Source organism: Ornithodoros turicata, chromosome 6, assembly GCF_037126465.1.
Source record: "Ornithodoros turicata isolate Travis chromosome 6, ASM3712646v1, whole genome shotgun sequence".
Classification (NCBI taxonomy): Eukaryota; Metazoa; Arthropoda; class Arachnida; order Ixodida; family Argasidae; genus Ornithodoros; species Ornithodoros turicata.
Window position 1 is genome coordinate 42,760,323 of NC_088206.1, and position 27,417 is coordinate 42,787,739.

Genomic DNA, 27,417 nt, shown 5'->3' on the forward strand with positions numbered 1-27,417 from the left:
GTTACGAGTTAAGTTACAGTGCGCAAAATGTAACTAAGTTAATAAAGAAGTTGTTCAGCCTGAAATGTAACTCGCAGTTACTGAGTTACTTCCAAGTTACTTCAGACACAAAATATCATTACACAGGTGCAGCGCGCGTTAGCAGTTGAGGTAGACCTTGAGTTGCCTGCGGAGGATTGCAACACGCCTAGATCGTTTTCGTCTATGTCCAACAATAGACATATCCCTGTTTGTAAACAAATGACGTCATAGTGTTCGACAGCGCCACAAATCTGGTAGAGTTGAACTAAGCTCGAAGCTAGAGGTGAACAAGGTCGCGCCCTTAAGCCACGGTCTTGAGGGGGGGTTACGATGATCCCTGAAAGGGACGCGACCTTCGGTCCTACTATTCTTCCAATAAGAGGCAGCGAACAAGTGCCCATTCGTGGAACCCAGCCCTCTCCTTCCGATTTGTTTCGTTTCAGTCTGTCTACCAACGTCATGATGACGTTTCTCTGGTAGACGTCTATTTGAACGCTTTGCATCTTACTCCCTGCGGACGCACAATGGTTCACCTTCATTTCAGTGGCAGCGGTTCTTACTTCCTGAATAAAATACTGTCGTTAATTGAATATCATTTATGATATTCCACAATGTCGTTTTATGGCAAAAAATGCCATGAAGGAACCGGAGAGAAAGCAAGAAAATATGTGGACGTGAGTGAAAAGCGAATTAAAAGTAACTTGGAACTTAACTTAAGTTAGTTTGGCAAAGTTACCTGAAAAAGGAACGAGTTCCTCTGAAAGTTACCACGGCGCAAAAGTACCGAGTTAAGTTACAAATTACCAAAAAAAGGAACTTAACGAGTTACTTGTAAGGAGTTACCTCGGACTCTGCCTTGTAGTGACCAAACCCAACGTCACGTACGTAAGCTTTGCAGGCTCAATATCCCCGAACGCGCTCTTTAACTTCATGTCACTATAGCTTTCTTTTTCACAGTCGGGCGGAATGCAGCTTCTCCTGACAACCGTGATGTCAGTTCCGCTAGCTGTGTCATGCCGGGTTCTTAGCGTCTTCTCACACGATTGAACACTATGTTCAAGCATCTCACTGTCTGTTGGAACTTTGAACCCTGCATTTCCCGCGGCATCACCAACGTCCTTACTCGCTAGTAAAGTGACTCTCGCAACGAGCTTACTTTCCTGCTCTGTTTCATCGCGTTTAGGCACTGCGCGCTTGGTTGGCGATTCCGGGCAATCGTATTTGTAGTGTCTATATTTGTGGCACACGTGACATTTTCCTCTACGTCTAGGCCCCGAAACCTTAGATTCTGCACCCTTAGTTTCCGCAACACGGATTGCCTCCTGTTTTGGCGTCTTCACCTCCCCAACTTCTGCGCTAGCTCCCTTCATTTGTCGTTTTACCCGACCTGCGTTGCTGTCCTCGTAATTGGACGCCAATTGAGCTACCTGCTGCGGTTTCAGCCACTCTGCTGTCTCATTCAAAATGGCATACGATCTTATATCATCAGGTAGACCCTGCTTGAGGCGGTCCGACACTACAAGCTGTTTAAGGTCCTCTAGAATTTTGATCTCCCGACTTTCTAAGTAGTGCTCGAACAGAGTTTGCAAGTTAAAGGCGAACTGGTTCCGCGATTCCCCATCAGCTTTACGAGCTGCGTAGAATAATCGCTTGTACTCGTTTGCCGTCAGCTTTAAACGCTCACGTCAGCTCACTAAACGCGAGGATTTTTCCCTCTCCACACCGTGTCGCAACGGCACGCATTTTCTCGGTTAGGTACGGCAGAATCACAGCTCCCTGAACGTCTTCCGGGACGCTAAGATTTATGAAGATCGTCTCAACACCCTTAAACCATGCGGGCACCAGCGGTTCAGATACAGGCATGGGCGCGATGACTCCGCCTCCACTGTTACCTTCTTGGATGTGGAAGTCAAGTTACAAAACGGCAGTATCTCAACCAACTTATACCGGAAGCCTACAGATGCTCAGCAGTACTTATCATTCCGCAGTTGCCATCCAAGACATACTAAGTTAGCCATACCTTATAGTCAGGCATTGCGCTACCGCAGAATATGCACTAACGATGTCCAACTAGACAACCATCTCCAACGACTAGAACAAACCTTCATTGATCGTGAATACCCGGACAAACTTGTGAAAGACGCTATAGCCAGGGTAAGATCCACAGATCGCCAACAATTGCTCCAAAGATCTCCTCGAACCAATGGAAACTCTGCAGTAAATCTCACTGCCACATTCAATGGCAGCGTTCCTAACATTAGCCGGATACTCAACCGCCACTACACAATTCTTTCACAATCTGATCGGATGAAGGAAATATTCTCACAGCCACCGCGCGTAAGTTATCGCCGGGCGCGGAACATCCAAGACAGACTAGTAAATGCCAAAATTAACAAACTTCCAGAAAATAACATTGGCTGCCACCCTTGTAATGCAAGTAGATGCCAAATTTGTAAATCAATGCAAGCCGCTAACTCTGCAGAAAGTACCAATTCTAATTATCGGGTCAACATTAATGGAGACTTTAAATGTAATTCTTCCAATGTTGTCTATCTTCTTCAATGCAATGAATGCAACGCCCAATATATCGGACAGACAGCTACGTCATTTAGAACGCGATTTAATAACCACAAATCTGACGTCGCGAAGAAACCTAATCTGCCAGTGTCGCGCCATTTCAGTAAACCAGGACACTCAATCACCAATAAATCTATTTTCATCCTGCGGTCAGGCTTTCCTTCCCAACGGCTCAGGGAACAGCGCGAATCTTATCTCATTCATAAATTCCAGTGTCAGATAAACGAAGATCCAGGAATCCTTTCTACTATTCGCAACCTGCATTCCTAATCCAGCACAATGCATACGCTCTTTTGTCTCTTTTTCAGGCTCACTGGTATTTCCTCAAGGTCCTGCTGCACAGACCCGGCCTTTCCCTTTTCGCTTAGTCACCAACCTGTGTTAGTCATGACACAAGCGCATGCGCTGCTCTCTTTCCCTTGTACATAACCCTCTCCCATATATAAAGCTTGTTCTTGTCACCAAACCCCAGTCCCGTCGAAGGCAGCGCTGACTGCCGAAACGTCGCCCCTATCCCTATATGTGTTAATAAACTCCCCTTTGTGTTTTCCTGTAAGCTCATTGTCGTCTTCTGATTTTTCCTGCTTGTTTCATTCTCGTGGTGAACCGCCCTCCTAAGCTTCTAATATATATATATATATATATATATATATATATATATATAGACTACAAGTAATGAAGAGACTTGGGAGGCCGTATAAGGGTTAAAAACACTTGCTACTTTTATTACATTAATAATTAAGGGGGCGCTAGGAATAGATTTACAGTTAGGGGTCGACGTTTCGGCAGTCAGCGCTGCCTTCAACAGAACTAAACTTGGAAATAGGTGACAAGGGCTTATATACAAGGGAAAGGGGGAAAATGAGAGGGGAACAGTGCACGTGGAGCGGAGTTGGTGATGTTGCAGGAGCATTGTTGCTAATGGTCCATTGAGCACTTGCAGGAGCGTTGGCTGTCTTCCAGGAGAGTTCTCCTTGGTCGTCTGATAAACCTGAAATGATAACAGAGAGACGGCAGAAAGAACGAAAGAGGGTCGGGGGACTTGGTCTAGGAGCTAAGGCTGCGAACTGTAGACAATACGCCAGGGTCTTCGTTTATCGTGGACTGGAATTTGTGGATTAGGAATGATTCACGCTGTTGCCTGCTACGGTCTGAGGGGAAACCAGATTGTAAGATGTACACGTGGATGTCCTTGAATGAGTGGCCGGTTTGATTGAAATGACGCAACACAGGGAGATTTGGTTTCTTTGTAATATCGGACCTGTGATTATTAAAACGAATTCGGAATGATGTTGTAGTTTGGCCGATATATTGTGCTTTGCATGCGTTGCATTCCAATAGATATACTACGCTGGATGAGTTGCAGTCAGAAGTAGTTTTGATTTTTACTTGGAAGTTGCTGTTTGTGCTTTGTACCCTGTCTGCAGTCTGCATTACAATACAAATTTGGCATCTTCGTCCGTTGCATGGGTGGCAGCCTTCGGTTGTAGGAGGTGGCTTATTGACTTTTGCGTTGACTAAGTGGTCTTGAAGATTCCTTGCATGACGATATGCTATGCGAGGCGGTTCTGGGAATATTTCTCCAAGGCGCTCCGACTGTGTTAAAATTGGGTGATGACGTTTCAGTATGTTTTTAAGGTTAGGGATCGCGCCATTGAAGGTGACTGTAAGATTAACCCGCTTGGGGCGTTCGGGGCGTGTTGAGTTTTTTAGAAGTTCACTGCGATTAGTACGGCGGGCTCTACATATCGCGTCCTTCACGAGATCCTGGGGGAAGTTTCGGCTGACCAGCGTGTTTTGAAGATCGTTAAGGTTTGCGTCCAGCTCGTCCTCTTGGGAACAAAGCGCCGGTAGCGGAGGGCCTGACTGTACGGGATGGCCAATTTTGTATGTCGGGGATGGCAGCTGTGAAATGATAGGTACTGTTGGGAGTCAGTCGGTTTTCGGTACAGATTTGTTACGAGGGTGCCATTGAATATGCCTATATGGACATCTAGAAAATCTATGCTCTCTCTAGAATAAGCGTGAGTGAATTGTATTGTGGGGTGCACGTTACCGAAGTTTTCAATGAAAGACAGAAGCGAGTCTTCAGAATGTGGCCACAGCATGAATATGTCGTCAAAAAAAACGCTTAAAAATTAGGGGTTTAAGTTGACAGGTGCCAAGGAACCGTCCTTCTAGATCACCCATAAAGATATTTGCGTAATTTGGGGCCATTTTCGTGCCCATGGCTGTGCCGTTAATTTGAATGTAATGCCTGTTGTCAAATTCAAAATTATTACATGTGAGTATTAGAGAAATTTGTGTTTCTACGACAGCAGAGTCGTACGGTTTTTCGGAAAATTTTTCATATGCTACGACAGTGGCATGGATGCCGTCATCGTGAGGAATATTGGTGTACAATGAGGTAACATCGAGTGTTACAAGCAGGGAACCGGTCGGGACTTCGATATCCGAAATTATTTGCAGGAAATGGTTCGTATCCTTTATGTATGACGGGAATTTTGGGGGGATGTCTTTGAGGAGGCGGTCAACGAACGTGGAGATTTTTTCGGTTGATGTGCCATTCGAAGACACTATGGGGCGACCGGGATTTCCTGGCTTATGAATTTTAGGGAGCATGTAAAATCGGCCTGGTTTGGGGTCGTGTGGCAGGAGGTACTCGAATAGATTATCGTCGCTTTTCTTACTGACCTTTAATCTCTTTAAGGTTTTTGTGATCTTGGTGCTGATGTCATTGGTGGGATCATTTTCTAGGGGCCTGTAGAATGTTTGGCAACCGAGCTGCCGCATTCCTTCTGCGATATAGGTTTCCTTGTCCATGATTACTAGGGCACCACCTTTGTCTGCTCTTTTGATTACTATATCACTGCGCTGTTTTAAGGCTGAGATACTGTCATGCTCCGCTTTAGTAAGGTTAGGTTTCACTGCACCGCGGTCAGAATTTTGATAGGCTCGCAGGATATCCCTTTGAACAGCTTTGATGTACATATCTAAAGCTTTTTCTCAGTTCGAATCAGGAGTGAAATTTGACGGGGCTCCGAATTGGTTTCGCGATGAGCTGGCTTTGTCATGAAAATATTCTTTCAGACGCAACTGTCTTGCGAAGTTATCTAAATCCAAATGAAGCTGATATTCGTTGTACAGATCACTGTTTGGACAGAAGGACAGTCCCCGATTAAGAAGCGAGAGTTCGTGGCCAGTGAGGGTTGCGGATGATAAATTCACGACATTATTTTTTACGTGACTTGCAGCGGGAACAATGGGTGTCGGTTGGGGGTCGGGTGCCGTATCTACGGGATTTGCAGTGGGAGGCGCAGTCACTGCGGTGTCATTCGGCAGGGGTATATCATCGCGGGCTAACTTCTTCTGTTTCCTTACGGTTAAGTGATTCTTTTTCTTTTGAATGAAATGGTCCAACTCCTTTCGGTGATGATCCGAAATTTGTGATGTACTGGTAGCTACTGCGAGCTCCTCACTTACATCATTTACTGTACTGCGACAATGGGATAGTAGAATTTCGGTAAGGTTCAGACTGGCCTGTTCAAGGACCTTGTCCCAAAGTACGTGCTCTTCTGCGTGCAGTTGGAATGTGGGCCTGACCTTAATTTGTAGACCTTTGGGGAATGACTTGTTCTCATTGTAAGTTTCTAGCATGTCGAGGTGCGATTCGAATCTCGTAAGCTTGTCTGCCAATTTTCTAAGTTTAAAAAATTCGGGAGTGCTGGAAGCGGATGCGAGCTGGGGGTAAACTGAAGTGGACTCACCGGCGGTTAGTCAGTCCGTCCGTTATCCGTTCCTTCGTGCAGCTGTAATAAAATGAAGTTGTAATTAATAAGTTGTAATAAAAGTAGCAAGTGTTTTTAACCCTTATACGGCCTCCCAAGTCTCTTCATTACTTGTAGTCTATTTGTTTTCGCGTCCATCTGTACTCAGTTATACATTCATATATATATATATATATATACTTATAAGTCCCAAACGTCGCCACACCAGCATTGGACAGCTGTTTCGGCCTTATTGGGCCTTCATCAGCAATGCGTAGGTGGGCGACGTTTGAGCGAGTGGCGTCGGAAGGTCACGTGGAACGTAATGTCCACCTGTCAGGGTGAGTGACTCACCTCTGAAAGCCCAGTGCGAAGCCAGTAAAGTATTAAATGAAGAAAAATAGCATACGGTCTTTGGCCGCACGTTGAACATATGCTTATAAGTCCCAAACGTCGCCACACCAGCATTGGACAGCTGTTTCGCCCTTATTGGGCCTTCATCAGCAATGCGTAGGTGGGCGACGTTTGAGCGCGTGGCGTCGGAAGGTCACGTGGAACGTAATGTCCTCCCGTCAGGGTGAGTGACTCACCTCTGAAAGCCCAGTGCGAAGCCAGTAAAGTATTAAATGAAGAAAAATAGCATACGCTCGTTGGCTGCACGTTGAACATATGCTTATAAGTCCCAAACGTCGCCACACCAGCATTGGACAGCTGTTTCGGCCTTATTGGGCCTTCATCAGCAATGCGTAGGTGGGCGACGTTTGAGCGAGTGGCGTCGGAAGGTCACGTGGAACGTAATGTCCTCCCGTCAGGGTGAGTGACTCACCTCTGAAAGCCCAGTGCGAAGCCAGTAAATTATTAAATTAAGAAAAATAGCATACGCGCTTTGGCTGCACGTTGAACATATGCTTATAAGTCCCAAACGTCGCCACACCAGCATTGGACAGCTGTTTCGGCCTTATTGGGCCTTCATCAGCAATGCGTAGGTGGGCGACGTTTGAGCGAGTGGCGTCGGAAGGTCACGTGGAACGTAATGTCCTCCCGTCAGGGTGAGTGACTCACCCCTGAAAGCCCAGTGCGAAGCCAGTAAAGTATTAAATGAAGAAAAATAGCATACGCTCTTTGGCTGCACGTTGAACATATGCTTATAAGTCCCAAACGTCGCCACACCAGCATTGGACAGCTGTTTCGGCCTTATTGGGCCTTCATCAGCAATGCGTAGGTGGGCGACGTTTGAGCGAGTGGCGTCGGAAGGTCACGTGGAACGTAATGTCCTCCCGTCAGGGTGAGTGACTCACCTCTGAAAGCCCAGTGCGAAGCCAGTAAAGTATTAAATGAAGAAAAATAGCATACGCTCTTTGGCTGCACGTTGAACATATGCTTATAAGTCCCAAACGTCGCCACACCAGCATTGGACAGCTGTTTCGGCCTTATTGGGCCTTCATCAGCAATGCGTAGGTGGGCGACGTTTGAGCGAGTGGCGTCGGAAGGTCACGTGGAACGTAATGTCCTCCCGTCAGGGTGAGTGACTCACCTCTGAAAGCCCAGTGCGAAGCCAGTAAAGTATTAAATGAAGAAAAATAGCATACGGTCTTTGGCCGCACGTTGAACATATGCTTATAAGTCCCAAACGTCGCCACACCAGCATTGGACAGCTGTTTCGGCCTTATTGGGCCTTCATCAGCAATGCGTAGGTGGGCGACGTTTGAGCGCGTGGCGTCGGAAGGTCACGTGGAACGTAATGTCCTCCCGTCAGGGTGAGTGACTCACCTCTGAAAGCCCAGTGCGAAGCCAGTAAAGTATTAAATGAAGAAAAATAGCATACGCTCTTTGGCTGCACGTTGAACATATGCTTATAAGTCCCAAACGTCGCCACACCAGCATTGGACAGCTGTTTCGGCTTTATTGGGCCTTCATCAGCAATGCGTAGGTGGGCGACGTTTGAGCGAGTGGCGTCGGAAGGTCATGTGGAACGTAATGTCCTCCCGTCAGGGTGAGTGACTCACCTCTGAAAGCCCAGTGCGAAGCCAGTAAATTATTAAATTAAGAAAAATAGCATACGCGCTTTGGCTGCACGTTGAACATATGCTTATCAGTCCCAAACGTCGCCACACCAGCATTGGACAGCTGTTTCGGCCTTATTGGGCCTTCATCAGCAATGCGTAGGTGGGCGACGTTTGAGCGAGTGGCGTCGGAAGGTCACGTGGAACGTAATGTCCTCCCGTCAGGGTGAGTGACTCACCTCTGAAAGCCCAGTGCGAAGCCAGTAAAGTATTAAATGAAGAAAAATAGCATACGGTCTTTGGCCGCACGTTGAACATATGCTTATAAGTCCCAAACGTCGCCACACCAGCATTGGACAGCTGTTTCGGCCTTATTGGGCCTTCATCAGCAATGCGTAGGTGGGCGACGTTTGAGCGCGTGGCGTCGGAAGGTCACGTGGAACGTAATGTCCTCCCGTCAGGGTGAGTGACTCACCTCTGAAAGCCCAGTGCGAAGCCAGTAAAGTATTAAATGAAGAAAAATAGCATACGCTCTTTGGCTGCACGTTGAACATATGCTTATAAGTCCCAAACGTCGCCACACCAGCATTGGACAGCTGTTTCGGCCTTATTGGGCCTTCATCAGCAATGCGTAGGTGGGCGACGTTTGAGCGAGTGGCGTCGGAAGGTCACGTGGAACGTAATGTCCTCCCGTCAGGGTGAGTGACTCACCTCTGAAAGCCCAGTGCGAAGCCAGTAAAGTATTAAATGAAGAAAAATAGCATACGGTCTTTGGCCGCACGTTGAACATATGCTTATAAGTCCCAAACGTCGCCACACCAGCATTGGACAGCTGTTTCGGCCTTATTGGGCCTTCATCAGCAATGCGTAGGTGGGCGACGTTTGAGCGCGTGGCGTCGGAAGGTCACGTGGAACGTAATGTCCTCCCGTCAGGGTGAGTGACTCACCTCTGAAAGCCCAGTGCGAAGCCAGTAAAGTATTAAATGAAGAAAAATAGCATACGCTCTTTGGCTGCACGTTGAACATATGCTTATAAGTCCCAAACGTCGCCACACCAGCATTGGACAGCTGTTTCGGCCTTATTGGGCCTTCATCAGCAATGCGTAGGTGGGCGACGTTTGAGCGAGTGGCGTCGGAAGGTCACGTGGAACGTAATGTCCTCCCGTCAGGGTGAGTGACTCACCTCTGAAAGCCCAGTGGGAAGCCAGTAAATTATTAAATTAAGAAAAATAGCATACGCGCTTTGGCTGCACGTTGAACATATGCTTATAAGTCCCAAACGTCGCCACACCAGCATTGGACAGCTGTTTCGGCCTTATTGGGCCTTCATCAGCAATGCGTAGGTGGGCGACGTTTGAGCGAGTGGCGTCGGAAGGTCACGTGGAACGTAATGTCCTCCCGTCAGGGTGAGTGACTCACCTCTGAAAGCCCAGTGCGAAGCCAGTAAAGTATTAAATGAAGAAAAATAGCATACGCTCTTTGGCTGCACGTTGAACATATGCTTATAAGTCCCAAACGTCGCCACACCAGCATTGGACAGCTGTTTCGGCCTTATTGGGCCTTCATCAGCAATGCGTAGGTGGGCGACGTTTGAGCGAGTGGCGTCGGAAGGTCACGTGGAACGTAATGTCCTCCCGTCAGGGTGAGTGACTCACCTCTGAAAGCCCAGTGCGAAGCCAGTAAATTATTAAATTAAGAAAAATAGCATACGCGCTTTGGCTGCACGTTGAACATATGCTTATAAGTCCCAAACGTCGCCACACCAGCATTGGACAGCTGTTTCGGCCTTATTGGGCCTTCATCAGCAATGCGTAGGTGGGCGACGTTTGAGCGAGTGGCGTCGGAAGGTCACGTGGAACGTAATGTCCTCCCGTCAGGGTGAGTGACTCACCTCTGAAAGCCCAGTGCGAAGCCAGTAAAGTATTAAATGAAGAAAAATAGCATACGCTCTTTGGCTGCACGTTGATCATATGCTTATAAGTCCCAAACGTCGCCACACCAGCATTGGACAGCTGTTTCGGCCTTATTGGGCCTTCATCAGCAATGCGTAGGTGGGCGACGTTTGAGCGAGTGGCGTCGGAAGGTCACGTGGAACGTAATGTCCTCCCGTCATGGTGAGTGACTCACCTCTGAAAGCCCAGTGCGAAGCCAGTAAAGTATTAAATGAAGAAAACTAGCATACGCTCTTTGGCTGCACGTTGAACATATGCTTATAAGTCCCAAACGTCGCCACACCAGCATTGGACAGCTGTTTCGGCCTTATTGGGCCTTCATCAGCAATGCGTAGGTGGGCGACGTTTGAGCGAGTGGCGTCGGAAGGTCACGTGGAACGTAATGTCCTCCCGTCAGGGTGAGTGACTCACCTCTGAAAGCCCAGTGCGAAGCCAGTAAAGTATTAAATGAAGAAAAATAGCATACGGTCTTTGGCCGCACGTTGAACATATGCTTATAAGTCCCAAACGTCGCCACACCAGCATTGGACAGCTGTTTCGGCCTTATTGGGCCTTCATCAGCAATGCGTAGGTGGGCGACGTTTGAGCGCGTGGCGTCGGAAGGTCACGTGGAACGTAATGTCCTCCCGTCAGGGTGAATGACTCACCTCTGAAAGCCCAGTGCGAAGCCAGTAAAGTATTAAATGAAGAAAAATAGCATACGCTCTTTGGCTGCACGTTGAACATATGCTTATAAGTCCCAAACGTCGCCACACCAGCATTGGACAGCTGTTTCGGCCTTATTGGGCCTTCATCAGCAATGCGTAGGTGGGCGACGTTTGAGCGAGTGGCGTCGGAAGGTCACGTGGAACGTAATGTCCTCCCGTCAGGGTGAGTGACTCACCTCTGAAAGCCCAGTGCGAAGCCAGTAAAGTATTAAATGAAGAAAAATAGCATACGGTCTTTGGCCGCACGTTGAACATATGCTTATAAGTCCCAAACGTCGCCACACCAGCATTGGACAGCTGTTTCGGCCTTATTGGGCCTTCATCAGCAATGCGTAGGTGGGCGACGTTTGAGCGCGTGGCGTCGGAAGGTCACGTGGAACGTAATGTCCTCCCGTCAGGGTGAGTGACTCACCTCTGAAAGCCCAGTGCGAAGCCAGTAAAGTATTAAATGAAGAAAAATAGCATACGCTCTTTGGCTGCACGTTGAACATATGCTTATAAGTCCCAAACGTCGCCACACCAGCATTGGACAGCTGTTTCGGCCTTATTGGGCCTTCATCAGCAATGCGTAGGTGGGCGACGTTTGAGCGAGTGGCGTCGGAAGGTCACGTGGAACGTAATGTCCTCCCGTCAGGGTGAGTGACTCACCTCTGAAAGCCCAGTGCGAAGCCAGTAAAGTATTAAATGAAGAAAAATAGCATACGGTCTTTGGCCGCACGTTGAACATATGCTTATAAGTCCCAAACGTCGCCACACCAGCATTGGACAGCTGTTTCGGCCTTATTGGGCCTTCATCAGCAATGCGTAGGTGGGCGACGTTTGAGCGCGTGGCGTCGGAAGGTCACGTGGAACGTAATGTCCTCCCGTCAGGGTGAGTGACTCACCTCTGAAAGCCCAGTGCGAAGCCAGTAAAGTATTAAATGAAGAAAAATAGCATACGCTCTTTGGCTGCACGTTGAACATATGCTTATAAGTCCCAAACGTCGCCACACCAGCATTGGACAGCTGTTTCGGCCTTATTGGGCCTTCATCAGCAATGCGTAGGTGGGCGACGTTTGAGCGAGTGGCGTCGGAAGGTCACGTGGAACGTAATGTCCTCCCGTCAGGGTGAGTGACTCACCTCTGAAAGCCCAGTGCGAAGCCAGTAAAGTATTAAATGAAGAAAAATAGCATACGGTCTTTGGCCGCACGTTGAACATATGCTTATAAGTCCCAAACGTCGCCACACCAGCATTGGACAGCTGTTTCGGCCTTATTGGGCCTTCATCAGCAATGCGTAGGTGGGCGACGTTTGAGCGCGTGGCGTCGGAAGGTCACGTGGAACGTAATGTCCTCCCGTCAGGGTGAGTGACTCACCTCTGAAAGCCCAGTGCGAAGCCAGTAAAGTATTAAATGAAGAAAAATAGCATACGCTCTTTGGCTGCACGTTGAACATATGCTTATAAGTCCCAAACGTCGCCACACCAGCATTGGACAGCTGTTTCGGCCTTATTGGGCCTTCATCAGCAATGCGTAGGTGGGCGACGTTTGAGCGCGTGGCGTCGGAAGGTCACGTGGAACGTAACGTCCTCCCGTCAGGGTGAGTGACTCACCTCTGAAAGCCCAGTGCGAAGCCAGTAAAGTATTAAATGAAGAAAAATAGCATACGCTCTTTGGCTGCACGTTGAACATATGCTTATAAGTCCCAAACGTCGCCACACCAGCATTGGACAGCTGTTTCGGCCTTATTGGGCCTTCATCAGCAATGCGTAGGTGGGCGACGTTTGAGCGAGTGGCGTCGGAAGGTCACGTGGAACGTAATGTCCTCCCGTCAGGGTGAGTGACTCACCTCTGAAAGCCCAGTGCGAAGCCAGTAAATTATTAAATTAAGAAAAATAGCATACGCGCTTTGGCTGCACGTTGAACATATGCTTATAAGTCCCAAACGTCGCCACACCAGCATTGGACAGCTGTTTCGGCCTTATTGGGCCTTCATCAGCAATGCGTAGGTGGGCGACGTTTGAGCGAGTGGCGTCGGAAGGTCACGTGGAACGTAATGTCCTCCCGTCAGGGTGAGTGACTCACCTCTGAAAGCCCAGTGCGAAGCCAGTAAAGTATTAAATGAAGAAAAATAGCATACGCTCTTTGGCTGCACGTTGAACATATGCTTAAAAGTCCCAAACGTCGCCACACCAGCATTGGACAGCTGTTTCGGCCTTATTGGGCCTTCATCAGCAATGCGTAGGTGGGCGACGTTTGAGCGCGTGGCGTCGGAAGGTCACGTGGAACGTAATGTCCTCCCGTCAGGGTGAGTGACTCACCTCTGAAAGCCCAGTGCGAAGCCAGTAAAGTATTAAATGAAGAAAAATAGCATACGCTCTTTGGCTGCACGTTGAACATATGCTTATAAGTCCCAAACGTCGCCACACCAGCATTGGACAGCTGTTTCGGCCTTATTGGGCCTTCATCAGCAATGCGTAGGTGGGCGACGTTTGAGCGAGTGGCGTCGGAAGGTCACGTGGAACGTAATGTCCTCCCGTCAGGGTGAGTGACTCACCTCTGAAAGCCCAGTGCGAAGCCAGTAAAGTATTAAATGAAGAAAAATAGCATACGGTCTTTGGCCGCACGTTGAACATATGCTTATAAGTCCCAAACGTCGCCACACCAGCATTGGACAGCTGTTTCGGCCTTATTGGGCCTTCATCAGCAATGCGTAGGTGGGCGACGTTTGAGCGCGTGGCGTCGGAAGGTCACGTGGAACGTAATGTCCTCCCGTCAGGGTGAGTGACTCACCTCTGAAAGCCCAGTGCGAAGCCAGTAAAGTATTAAATGAAGAAAAATAGCATACGCTCTTTGGCTGCACGTTGAACATATGCTTATAAGTCCCAAACGTCGCCACACCAGCATTGGACAGCTGTTTCGGCTTTATTGGGCCTTCATCAGCAATGCGTAGGTGGGCGACGTTTGAGCGAGTGGCGTCGGAAGGTCACGTGGAACGTAATGTCCTCCCGTCAGGGTGAGTGACTCACCTCTGAAAGCCCAGTGCGAAGCCAGTAAATTATTAAATTAAGAAAAATAGCATACGCGCTTTGGCTGCACGTTGAACATATGCTTATCAGTCCCAAACGTCGCCACACCAGCATTGGACAGCTGTTTCGGCCTTATTGGGCCTTCATCAGCAATGCGTAGGTGGGCGACGTTTGAGCGAGTGGCGTCGGAAGGTCACGTGGAACGTAATGTCCTCCCGTCAGGGTGAGTGACTCACCTCTGAAAGCCCAGTGCGAAGCCAGTAAAGTATTAAATGAAGAAAAATAGCATACGGTCTTTGGCCGCACGTTGAACATATGCTTATAAGTCCCAAACGTCGCCACACCAGCATTGGACAGCTGTTTCGGCCTTATTGGGCCTTCATCAGCAATGCGTAGGTGGGCGACGTTTGAGCGCGTGGCGTCGGAAGGTCACGTGGAACGTAATGTCCTCCCGTCAGGGTGAGTGACTCACCTCTGAAAGCCCAGTGCGAAGCCAGTAAAGTATTAAATGAAGAAAAATAGCATACGCTCTTTGGCTGCACGTTGAACATATGCTTATAAGTCCCAAACGTCGCCACACCAGCATTGGACAGCTGTTTCGGCCTTATTGGGCCTTCATCAGCAATGCGTAGGTGGGCGACGTTTGAGCGAGTGGCGTCGGAAGGTCACGTGGAACGTAATGTCCTCCCGTCAGGGTGAGTGACTCACCTCTGAAAGCCCAGTGCGAAGCCAGTAAAGTATTAAATGAAGAAAAATAGCATACGGTCTTTGGCCGCACGTTGAACATATGCTTATAAGTCCCAAACGTCGCCACACCAGCATTGGACAGCTGTTTCGGCCTTATTGGGCCTTCATCAGCAATGCGTAGGTGGGCGACGTTTGAGCGCGTGGCGTCGGAAGGTCACGTGGAACGTAATGTCCTCCCGTCAGGGTGAGTGACTCACCTCTGAAAGCCCAGTGCGAAGCCAGTAAAGTATTAAATGAAGAAAAATAGCATACGCTCTTTGGCTGCACGTTGAACATATGCTTATAAGTCCCAAACGTCGCCACACCAGCATTGGACAGCTGTTTCGGCCTTATTGGGCCTTCATCAGCAATGCGTAGGTGGGCGACGTTTGAGCGAGTGGCGTCGGAAGGTCACGTGGAACGTAATGTCCTCCCGTCAGGGTGAGTGACTCACCTCTGAAAGCCCAGTGGGAAGCCAGTAAATTATTAAATTAAGAAAAATAGCATACGCGCTTTGGCTGCACGTTGAACATATGCTTATAAGTCCCAAACGTCGCCACACCAGCATTGGACAGCTGTTTCGGCCTTATTGGGCCTTCATCAGCAATGCGTAGGTGGGCGACGTTTGAGCGAGTGGCGTCGGAAGGTCACGTGGAACGTAATGTCCTCCCGTCAGGGTGAGTGACTCACCTCTGAAAGCCCAGTGCGAAGCCAGTAAAGTATTAAATGAAGAAAAATAGCATACGCTCTTTGGCTGCACGTTGAACATATGCTTATAAGTCCCAAACGTCGCCACACCAGCATTGGACAGCTGTTTCGGCCTTATTGGGCCTTCTTCAGCAATGCGTAGGTGGGCGACGTTTGAGCGAGTGGCGTCGGAAGGTCACGTGGAACGTAATGTCCTCCCGTCAGGGTGAGTGACTCACCTCTGAAAGCCCAGTGCGAAGCCAGTAAATTATTAAATTAAGAAAAATAGCATACGCGCTTTGGCTGCACGTTGAACATATGCTTATAAGTCCCAAACGTCGCCACACCAGCATTGGACAGCTGTTTCGGCCTTATTGGGCCTTCATCAGCAATGCGTAGGTGGGCGACGTTTGAGCGAGTGGCGTCGGAAGGTCACGTGGAACGTAATGTCCTCCCGTCAGGGTGAGTGACTCACCTCTGAAAGCCCAGTGCGAAGCCAGTAAAGTATTAAATGAAGAAAAATAGCATACGCTCTTTGGCTGCACGTTGATCATATGCTTATAAGTCCCAAACGTCGCCACACCAGCATTGGACAGCTGTTTCGGCCTTATTGGGCCTTCATCAGCAATGCGTAGGTGGGCGACGTTTGAGCGAGTGGCGTCGGAAGGTCACGTGGAACGTAATGTCCTCCCGTCATGGTGAGTGACTCACCTCTGAAAGCCCAGTGCGAAGCCAGTAAAGTATTAAATGAAGAAAACTAGCATACGCTCTTTGGCTGCACGTTGAACATATGCTTATAAGTCCCAAACGTCGCCACACCAGCATTGGACAGCTGTTTCGGCCTTATTGGGCCTTCATCAGCAATGCGTAGGTGGGCGACGTTTGAGCGAGTGGCGTCGGAAGGTCACGTGGAACGTAATGTCCTCCCGTCAGGGTGAGTGACTCACCTCTGAAAGCCCAGTGCGAAGCCAGTAAAGTATTAAATGAAGAAAAATAGCATACGGTCTTTGGCCGCACGTTGAACATATGCTTATAAGTCCCAAACGTCGCCACACCAGCATTGGACAGCTGTTTCGGCCTTATTGGGCCTTCATCAGCAATGCGTAGGTGGGCGACGTTTGAGCGCGTGGCGTCGGAAGGTCACGTGGAACGTAATGTCCTCCCGTCAGGGTGAATGACTCACCTCTGAAAGCCCAGTGCGAAGCCAGTAAAGTATTAAATGAAGAAAAATAGCATACGCTCTTTGGCTGCACGTTGAACATATGCTTATAAGTCCCAAACGTCGCCACACCAGCATTGGACAGCTGTTTCGGCCTTATTGGGCCTTCATCAGCAATGCGTAGGTGGGCGACGTTTGAGCGAGTGGCGTCGGAAGGTCACGTGGAACGTAATGTCCTCCCGTCAGGGTGAGTGACTCACCTCTGAAAGCCCAGTGCGAAGCCAGTAAAGTATTAAATGAAGAAAAATAGCATACGGTCTTTGGCCGCACGTTGAACATATGCTTATAAGTCCCAAACGTCGCCACACCAGCATTGGACAGCTGTTTCGGCCTTATTGGGCCTTCATCAGCAATGCGTAGGTGGGCGACGTTTGAGCGCGTGGCGTCGGAAGGTCACGTGGAACGTAATGTCCTCCCGTCAGGGTGAGTGACTCACCTCTGAAAGCCCAGTGCGAAGCCAGTAAAGTATTAAATGAAGAAAAATAGCATACGCTCTTTGGCTGCACGTTGAACATATGCTTATAAGTCCCAAACGTCGCCACACCAGCATTGGACAGCTGTTTCGGCCTTATTGGGCCTTCATCAGCAATGCGTAGGTGGGCGACGTTTGAGCGAGTGGCGTCGGAAGGTCACGTGGAACGTAATGTCCTCCCGTCAGGGTGAGTGACTCACCTCTGAAAGCCCAGTGCGAAGCCAGTAAAGTATTAAATGAAGAAAAATAGCATACGGTCTTTGGCCGCACGTTGAACATATGCTTATAAGTCCCAAACGTCGCCACACCAGCATTGGACAGCTGTTTCGGCCTTATTGGGCCTTCATCAGCAATGCGTAGGTGGGCGACGTTTGAGCGCGTGGCGTCGGAAGGTCACGTGGAACGTAATGTCCTCCCGTCAGGGTGAGTGACTCACCTCTGAAAGCCCAGTGCGAAGCCAGTAAAGTATTAAATGAAGAAAAATAGCATACGCTCTTTGGCTGCACGTTGAACATATGCTTATAAGTCCCAAACGTCGCCACACCAGCATTGGACAGCTGTTTCGGCCTTATTGGGCCTTCATCAGCAATGCGTAGGTGGGCGACGTTTGAGCGAGTGGCGTCGGAAGGTCACGTGGAACGTAATGTCCTCCCGTCAGGGTGAGTGACTCACCTCTGAAAGCCCAGTGCGAAGCCAGTAAAGTATTAAATGAAGAAAAATAGCATACGGTCTTTGGCCGCACGTTGAACATATGCTTATAAGTCCCAAACGTCGCCACACCAGCATTGGACAGCTGTTTCGGCCTTATTGGGCCTTCATCAGCAATGCGTAGGTGGGCGACGTTTGAGCGCGTGGCGTCGGAAGGTCACGTGGAACGTAATGTCCTCCCGTCAGGGTGAGTGACTCACCTCTGAAAGCCCAGTGCGAAGCCAGTAAAGTATTAAATGAAGAAAAATAGCATACGCTCTTTGGCTGCACGTTGAACATATGCTTATAAGTCCCAAACGTCACCACACCAGCATTGGACAGCTGTTTCGGCCTTATTGGGCCTTCATCAGCAATGCGTAGGTGGGCGACGTTTGAGCGCGTGGCGTCGGAAGGTCACGTGGAACGTAATGTCCTCCCGTCAGGGTGAGTGACTCACCTCTGAAAGCCCAGTGCGAAGCCAGTAAAGTATTAAATGAAGAAAAATAGCATACGCTCTTTGGCTGCACGTTGAACATATGCTTATAAGTCCCAAACGTCGCCACACCAGCATTGGACAGCTGTTTCGGCCTTATTGGGCCTTCATCAGCAATGCGTAGGTGGGCGACGTTTGAGCGAGTGGCGTCGGAAGGTCACGTGGAACGTAATGTCCTCCCGTCAGGGTGAGTGACTCACCTCTGAAAGCCCAGTGCGAAGCCAGTAAATTATTAAATTAAGAAAAATAGCATACGCGCTTTGGCTGCACGTTGAACATATGCTTATAAGTCCCAAACGTCGCCACACCAGCATTGGACAGCTGTTTCGGCCTTATTGGGCCTTCATCAGCAATGCGTAGGTGGGCGACGTTTGAGCGAGTGGCGTCGGAAGGTCACGTGGAACGTAATGTCCTCCCGTCAGGGTGAGTGACTCACCTCTGAAAGCCCAGTGCGAAGCCAGTAAAGTATTAAATGAAGAAAAATAGCATACGCTCTTTGGCTGCACGTTGAACATATGCTTAAAAGTCCCAAACGTCGCCACACCAGCATTGGACAGCTGTTTCGGCCTTATTGGGCCTTCATCAGCAATGCGTAGGTGGGCGACGTTTGAGCGCGTGGCGTCGGAAGGTCACGTGGAACGTAATGTCCTCCCGTCAGGGTGAGTGACTCACCTCTGAAAGCCCAGTGCGAAGCCAGTAAAGTATTAAATGAAGAAAAATAGCATACGCTCTTTGGCTGCACGTTGAACATATGCTTATAAGTCCCAAACGTCGCCACACCAGCATTGGACAGCTGTTTCGGCCTTATTGGGCCTTCATCAGCAATGTGTAGGTGGGCGACGTTTGAGCGAGTGGCGTCGGAAGGTCACGTGGAACGTAATGTCCTCCCGTCAGGGTGAGTGACTCACCTCTGAAAGCCCAGTGCGAAGCCAGTAAATTATTAAATTAAGAAAAATAGCATACGCGCTTTGGCTGCACGTTGAACATATGCTTATAAGTCCCAAACGTCGCCACACCAGCATTGGACAGCTGTTTCGGCCTTATTGGGCCTTCATCAGCAATGCGTAGGTGGGCGACGTTTGAGCGAGTGGCGTCGGAAGGTCACGTGGAACGTAATGTCCTCCCGTCAGGGTGAGTGACTCACCTCTGAAAGCCCAGTGCGAAGCCAGTAAAGTATTAAATGAAGAAAAATAGCATACGCTCTTTGGCTGCACGTTGATCATATGCTTATAAGTCCCAACGTCGCCACACCAGCATTGGACAGCTGTTTCGGCCTTATTGGGCCTTCATCAGCAATGCGTAGGTGGGCGACGTTTGAGCGACTGGCGTCGGAAGGTCACGTGGAACGTAATGTCCTCCCGTCAGGGTGAGTGACTCACCTCTGAAAGCCCAGTGCGAAGCCAGTAAAGTATTAAATGAAGAAAACTAGCATACGCTCTTTGGCTGCACGTTGAACATATGCTTATAAGTCCCAAACGTCGCCACACCAGCATTGGACAGCTGTTTCGGCCTTATTGGGCCTTCATCAGCAATGCGTAGGTGGGCGACGTTTGAGCGAGTGGCGTCGGAAGGTCACGTGGAACGTAATGTCCTCCCGTCAGGGTGAGTGATTCACCTCTGAAAGCCCAGTGCGAAGCCAGTAAAGTATCAAATGAAGAAAAATAGCATACGGTCTTTGGCCGCACGTTGAACATATGCTTATAAGTCCCAAACGTCGCCACACCAGCACTGGACAGCTGTTTCGGCCTTATTGGGCCTTCATCAGCAATGCGTAGGTGGGCGACGTTTGAGCGCGTGGCGTCGGAAGGTCACGTGGAACGTAATGTCCTCCCGTCAGGGTGAGTGACTCACCTCTGAAAGCCCAGTGCGAAGCCAGTAAAGTATTAAATGAAGAAAAATAGCATACGCTCTTTGGCTGCACGTTGAACATATGCTTATAAGTCCCAAACGTCGCCACACCAGCATTGGACAGCTGTTTCGGCCTTATTGGGCCTTCATCAGCAATGCGTAGGTGGGCGACGTTTGAGCGAGTGGCGTCGGAAGGTCATGTGGAACGTAATGTCCTCCCGTCAGGGTGAGTGACTCACCTCTGAAAGCCCAGTGCGAAGCCAGTAAATTATTAAATTAAGAAAAATAGCATACGCGCTTTGGCTGCACGTTGAACATATGCTTATAAGTCCCAAACGTCGCCACACCAGCATTGGACAGCTGTTTCGGCCTTATTGGGCCTTCATCAGCAATGCGTAGGTGGGCGACGTTTGAGCGAGTGGCGTCGGAAGGTCACGTGGAACGTAATGTCCTCCCGTCAGGGTGAGTGACTCACCTCTGAAAGCCCAGTGCGAAGCCAGTAAAGTATTAAATGAAGAAAAATAGCATACGCTCTTTGGCTGCACGTTGAACATATGCTTAAAAGTCCCAGACGTCGCCACACCAGCATTGGACAGCTGTTTCGGCCTTATTGGGCCTTCATCAGCAATGCGTAGGTGGGCGACGTTTGAGCGAGTGGCGTCGGACATCTCGCTCAATATTTTTTAATTCTGATTTTGTTACGAACTGTATTAGGAAAGCGCCACTCTGATATAGCACTGAAATAAACCGAATATTCCTGTTTTTGAAAATTACACCTCGGGTTTAAAAATACACCTTCTTGGGATATATGTTTATACCTTGAGGTGCAAATCATATACCTTCAGGGAGGTATAAAGTTACTATGCCTCGAAGGGGGTATAATGTTTATACCGGAAAAGGTATGCGCCCTGGGACAAGACGTTTATACCCTAAAAGGCATCAAGGTGAAAACCGGGCGTGTTGGTGTTGATCTTGCATGACCCTCTCTGTCCCGTTCCCAGTGCTAGTTCGTCATACCCTAAAAGGTATAAAATTTTCTAACAGTGTACTTCCCTGTACAACACGCAGTCATCTGGCGGGTGCGGCCGTAACAGTAACATATCTAACCCCTTGATCTACGCCTGTTTACAGATCTTCGGTGTTGCATCCACGTTCGTTCAGCCTGTGATCGCTCGTTCGCTATCACCAGCTCCACGTGTCACAGCTAACTGCACGCGGCCTGAAAATGTGTACTTCAAGTCGTTTGGACCAGTTCTTCAAGATGCATCGCTCGGCGCTTCTGTCGGAACGGCACCGCATGATCTTCACCACCAGCCGTCGCTTCATTGTCCTGAAGTTATAAAACGATGTGCCGTGGACATCTTTCTTAGTGGCGGGTGCGGCCGTAACAGTAACATGTCTAACCCCTTGATCTACGCCTGTTTACAGATCTTCGGTGTTGCATCCACGTTCGTTCAGCCTGTGATCGCTCGTTTGCTATCACCAGCTCCACGTGTCACAGCTAACTGCACGCGGCCTGAAAATGTGTACTTCAAGTCGTTTGGACCAGTTCTTCAAGATGCATCGCTCGGCGCTTCTGTCGGAACGGCACCGCATGATCTTCACCACCAGCCGTCGCTTCATTGTCCTGAAGTTATAAAACGATGTGCCGTGGGCATCTTTCTTAGTGGCGGGTGCGGCCGTAACAGTAACATGTCTAACCCCTTGATCTACGCCTGTTTACAGATCTTCGGTGTTGCATCCACGTTCGTTCAGCCTGTGATCGCTCGTTCGCTATCACCAGCTCCACGTGTCACAGCTAACTGCACGCGGCCTGAAAATGTGTACTTCAAGTCGTTTGGACCAGTTCTTCAAGATGCATCGCTCGGCGCTTCTGTCGGAACGGCACCGCATGATCTTCACCACCAGCCGTCGCTTCATTGTCCTGAAGTTATAAAACGATGTGCCGTGGACATCTTTCTTAGTGGCGGGTGCGGCCGTAACAGTAACATGTCTAACCCCTTGATCTACGCCTGTTTACAGATCTTCGGTGCTGCATCCACGTTCGTTCAGCCTGTGATCGCTCGTTTGCTATCACCAGCTCCACGTGTCACAGCTAACTGCACGCGGCCTGAAAATGTGTACTTCAAGTCGTTTGGACCAGTTCTTCAAGATGCATCGCTCGGCGCTTCTGTCGGAACGGCACCGCATGATCTTCACCACCAGCCGTCGCTTCATTGTCCTGAAGTTATAAAACGATGTGCCGTGGGCATCTTTCTTAGTGGCGGGTGCGGCCGTAACAGTAACATGTCTAACCCCTTGATCTACGCCTGTTTACAGATCTTCGGTGTTGCATCCACGTTCGTTCAGCCTGTGATCGCTCGTTCGCTATCACCAGCTCCACGTGTCACAGCTAACTGCACGCGGCCTGAAAATGTGTACTTCAAGTCGTTTGGACCAGTTCTTCAAGATGCATCGCTCGGCGCTTCTGTCGGAACGGCACCGCATGATCTTCACCACCAGCCGTCGCTTCATTGTCCTGAAGTTATAAAACGATGTGCCGTGGACATCTTTCTTAGTGGCGGGTGCGGCCGTAACAGTAACATGTCTAACCCCTTGATCTACGCCTGTTTACAGATCTTCGGTGTTGCATCCACGTTCGTTCAGCCTGTGATCGCTCGTTCGCTATCACCAGCTCCACGTGCACAGCTAACTGCACGCGGCCTGAAAATGTGTACTTCAAGTCGTTTGGACCAGTTCTTCAAGATGCATCGCTCGGCGCTTCTGTCGGAACGGCACCGCATGATCTTCACCACCAGCCGTCGCTTCATTGTCCTGAAGTTATAAAACGATGTGCCGTGGACATCTTTCTTAGTGGCGGGTGCGGCCGTAACAGTAACATGTCTAACCCCTTGATCTACGCCTGTTTACAGATCTTCGGTGTTGCATCCACGTTCGTTCAGCCTGTGATCGCTCGTTCGCTATCACCAGCTCCACGTGTCACAGCTAACTGCACGCGGCCTGAAAATGTGTACTTCAAGTCGTTTGGACCAGTTCTTCAAGATGCATCGCTCGGTGCTTCTGTCGGAACAGCACCGCATGATCTTCACCACCAGCCGTCGCTTCATTGTCCTGAAGTTATAAAACGATGTGCCGTGGACATCTTTCTTAGTGGCGGGTGCGGCCGTAACAGTAACATGTCTAACCCCTTGATCTACGCCTGTTTACAGATCTTCGGTGTTGCATCCACGTTCGTTCAGCCTGTGATCGCTCGTTCGCTATCACCAGCTCCACGTGTCACAGCTAACTGCACGCGGCCTGAAAATGTGTACTTCAAGTCGTTTGGACCAGTTCTTCAAGATGCATCGCTCGGCGCTTCTGTCGGAACAGCACCGCATGATCTTCACCACCAGCCGTCGCTTCATTGTCCTGAAGTTATAAAACGATGTGCCGTGGACATCTTTCTTAGTGGCGGGTGCGGCCGTAACAGTAACATGTCTAACCCCTTGATCTACGCCTGTTTACAGATCTTCGGTGTTGCATCCACGTTCGTTCAGCCTGTGATCGCTCGTTCGCTATCACCAGCTCCACGTGTCACAGCTAACTGCACGCGGCCTGAAAATGTGTACTTCAAGTCGTTTGGACCAGTTCTTCAAGATGCATCGCTCGGCGCTTCTGTCGGAACGGCACCGCATGATCTTCACCACCAGCCGTCGCTTCATTGTCCTGAAGTTATAAAACGATGTGCCGTGGACATCTTTCTTAGTGGCGGGTGCGGCCGTAACAGTAACATGTCTAACCCCTTGATCTACGCCTGTTTACAGATCTTCGGTGTTGCATCCACGTTCGTTCAGCCTGTGATCGCTCGTTCGCTATCACCAGCTCCACGTGTCACAGCTAACTGCACGCGGCCTGAAAATGTGTACTTCAAGTCGTTTGGACCAGTTCTTCAAGATGCATCGCTCGGCGCTTCTGTCGGAACGGCACCGCATGATCTTCACCACCAGCCGTCGCTTCATTGTCCTGAAGTTATAAAACGATGTGCCGTGGACATCTTTCTTAGTGGCGGGTGCGGCCGTAACAGTAACATGTCTAACCCCTTGATCTACGCCTGTTTACAGATCTTCGGTGTTGCATCCACGTTCGTTCAGCCTGTGATCGCTCGTTCGCTATCACCAGCTCCACGTGTCACAGCTAACTGCACGCGGCCTGAAAATGTGTACTTCAAGTCGTTTGGACCAGTTCTTCAAGATGCATCGCTCGGCGCTTCTGTCGGAACGGCACCGCATGATCTTCACCACCAGCCGTCGCTTCATTGTCCTGAAGTTATAAAACGATGTGCCGTGGACATCTTTCTTAGTGGCGGGTGCGGCCGTAACAGTAACATGTCTAACCCCTTGATCTACGCCTGTTTACAGATCTTCGGTGTTGCATCCACGTTCGTTCAGCCTGTGATCGCTCGTTCGCTATCACCAGCTCCACGTGTCACAGCTAACTGCACGCGGCCTGAAAATGTGTACTTCAAGTCGTTTGGACCAGTTCTTCAAGATGCATCGCTCGGCGCTTCTGTCGGAACGGCACCGCATGATCTTCACCACCAGCCGTCGCTTCATTGTCCTGAAGTTATAAAACGATGTGCCGTGGACATCTTTCTTAGTGGCGGGTGCGGCCGTAACAGTAACATGTCTAACCCCTTGATCTACGCCTGTTTACAGATCTTCGGTGTTGCATCCACGTTCGTTCAGCCTGTGATCGCTCGTTCGCTATCACCAGCTCCACGTGTCACAGCTAACTGCACGCGGCCTGAAAATGTGTACTTCAAGTCGTTTGGACCAGTTCTTCAAGATGCATCGCTCGGCGCTTCTGTCGGAACGGCACCGCATGATCTTCACCACCAGCCGTCGCTTCATTGTCCTGAAGTTATAAAACGATGTGCCGTGGACATCTTTCTTAGTGGCGGGTGCGGCCGTAACAGTAACATGTCTAACCCCTTGATCTACGCCTGTTTACAGATCTTCGGTGTTGCATCCACGTTCGTTCAGCCTGTGATCGCTCGTTCGCTATCACCAGCTCCACGTGTCACAGCTAACTGCACGCGGCCTGAAAATGTGTACTTCAAGTCGTTTGGACCAGTTCTTCAAGATGCATCGCTCGGCGCTTCTGTCGGAACGGCACCGCATGATCTTCACCACCAGCCGTCGCTTCATTGTCCTGAAGTTATAAAACGATGTGCCGTGGACATCTTTCTTAGTGGCGGGTGCGGCCGTAACAGTAACATGTCTAACCCCTTGATCTACGCCTGTTTACAGATCTTCGGTGTTGCATCCACGTTCGTTCAGCCTGTGATCGCTCGTTCGCTATCACCAGCTCCACGTGTCACAGCTAACTGCACGCGGCCTGAAAATGTGTACTTCAAGTCGTTTGGACCAGTTCTTCAAGATGCATCGCTCGGCGCTTCTGTCGGAACGGCACCGCATGATCTTCACCACCAGCCGTCGCTTCATTGCCCTGAAGTTATAAAACGATGTGCCGTGGACATCTTTCTTAGTGGCGGGTGCGGCCGTAACAGTAACATGTCTAACCCCTTGATCTACGCCTGTTTACAGATCTTCGGTGTTGCATCCACGTTCGTTCAGCCTGTGATCGCTCGTTCGCTATCACCAGCTCCACGTGTCACAGCTAACTGCACGCGGCCTGAAAATGTGTACTTCAAGTCGTTTGGACCAGTTCTTCAAGATGCATCGCTCGGCGCTTCTGTCGGAACGGCACCGCATGATCTTCACCACCAGCCGTCGCTTCATTGCCCTGAAGTTATAAAACGATGTGCCGTGGACATCTTTCTTAGTGGCGGGTGCGGCCGTAACAGTAACATGTCAAACCCCTTGATCTACGCCTGTTTACAGATCTTCGGTGTTGCATCCACGTTCGTTCAGCCTGTGATCGCTCGTTCGCTATCACCAGCTCCACGTGTCACAGCTAACTGCACGCGGCCTGAAAATGTGTACTTCAAGTCGTTTGGACCAGTTCTTCAAGATGCATCGCTCGGCGCTTCTGTCGGAACGGCACCGCATGATCTTCACCACCAGCCGTCGCTTCATTGCCCTGAAGTTATAAAACGATGTGCCGTGGACATCTTTCTTAGTGGCGGGTGCGGCCGTAACAGTAACATGTCTAACCCCTTGATCTACGCCTGTTTACAGATCTTCGGTGTTGCATCCACGTTCGTTCAGCCTGTGATCGCTCGTTCGCTATCACCAGCTCCACGTGTCACAGCTAACTGCACGCGGCCTGAAAATGTGTACTTCAAGTCGTTTGGACCAGTTCTTCAAGATGCATCGCTCGGCGCTTCTGTCGGAACGGCACCGCATGATCTTCACCACCAGCCGTCGCTTCATTGCCCTGAAGTTATAAAACGATGTGCCGTGGACATCTTTCTTAGTGGCGGGTGCGGCCGTAACAGTAACATGTCAAACCCCTTGATCTACGCCTGTTTACAGGTAAGAAATGACCATTCTACTGTTCAAAGCTGGTACTATTGCTTGATTATTCTGCCGCACCCCCGCTACACGATGCAAGTGTGTTGTGACTGCATGCATTCGCTCAGGGTCTTACTACTCTTAGCTGGGGACGTTGAAAGTAATCCTGGGCCGTCTGTTGAGGAAATGTTTGCCGAGATACCACAGGGCCAGATAAAGCACAATGAGGATCTCGAAGCTATTAAACAAAACCAACGAGATATCGAACAGCGGTTAGCTAGCATAGAATCGCAGATGGTTACTGTCGATAAGATACAAGCAATGACTACATCTCACGATAAGGAGCTTGCTGAATTGAAGTCCAAAGTATCAGTCATGACCAAGAAATTAGACGATCTGGAAAACCGATCGAGACGGAATAACCTGATTATTAGAGGTTTACCTGAGCCCGCGGATGGTGCAGTGGAGAATGTGCTAGAAGTATTAGAAGATCAGGTCTTCAAAGTAATGGATATCAAAGTTAAAACAATTGAAAGAGCACACAGAATTGGCGCCAGGAAACCCGATTACAAACGGCCTATTGTGTTACGTCTGTATGAGTTTAACGAGAAGAAAGAAATTCTGAGGCACGCCAATAAACTAAAAGGAACCAACCTTTATGTTACGGAGGACTTTTCGGTTGCTGTCCGACAGACACGTAAAAAACTGTGGGTCAGTGCAGTGGACAGCCGCGCGAAAGGTGATAGAGTCCGACTAGTATATGATAAGTTGTACATCAACAACGATGTTTTCAAG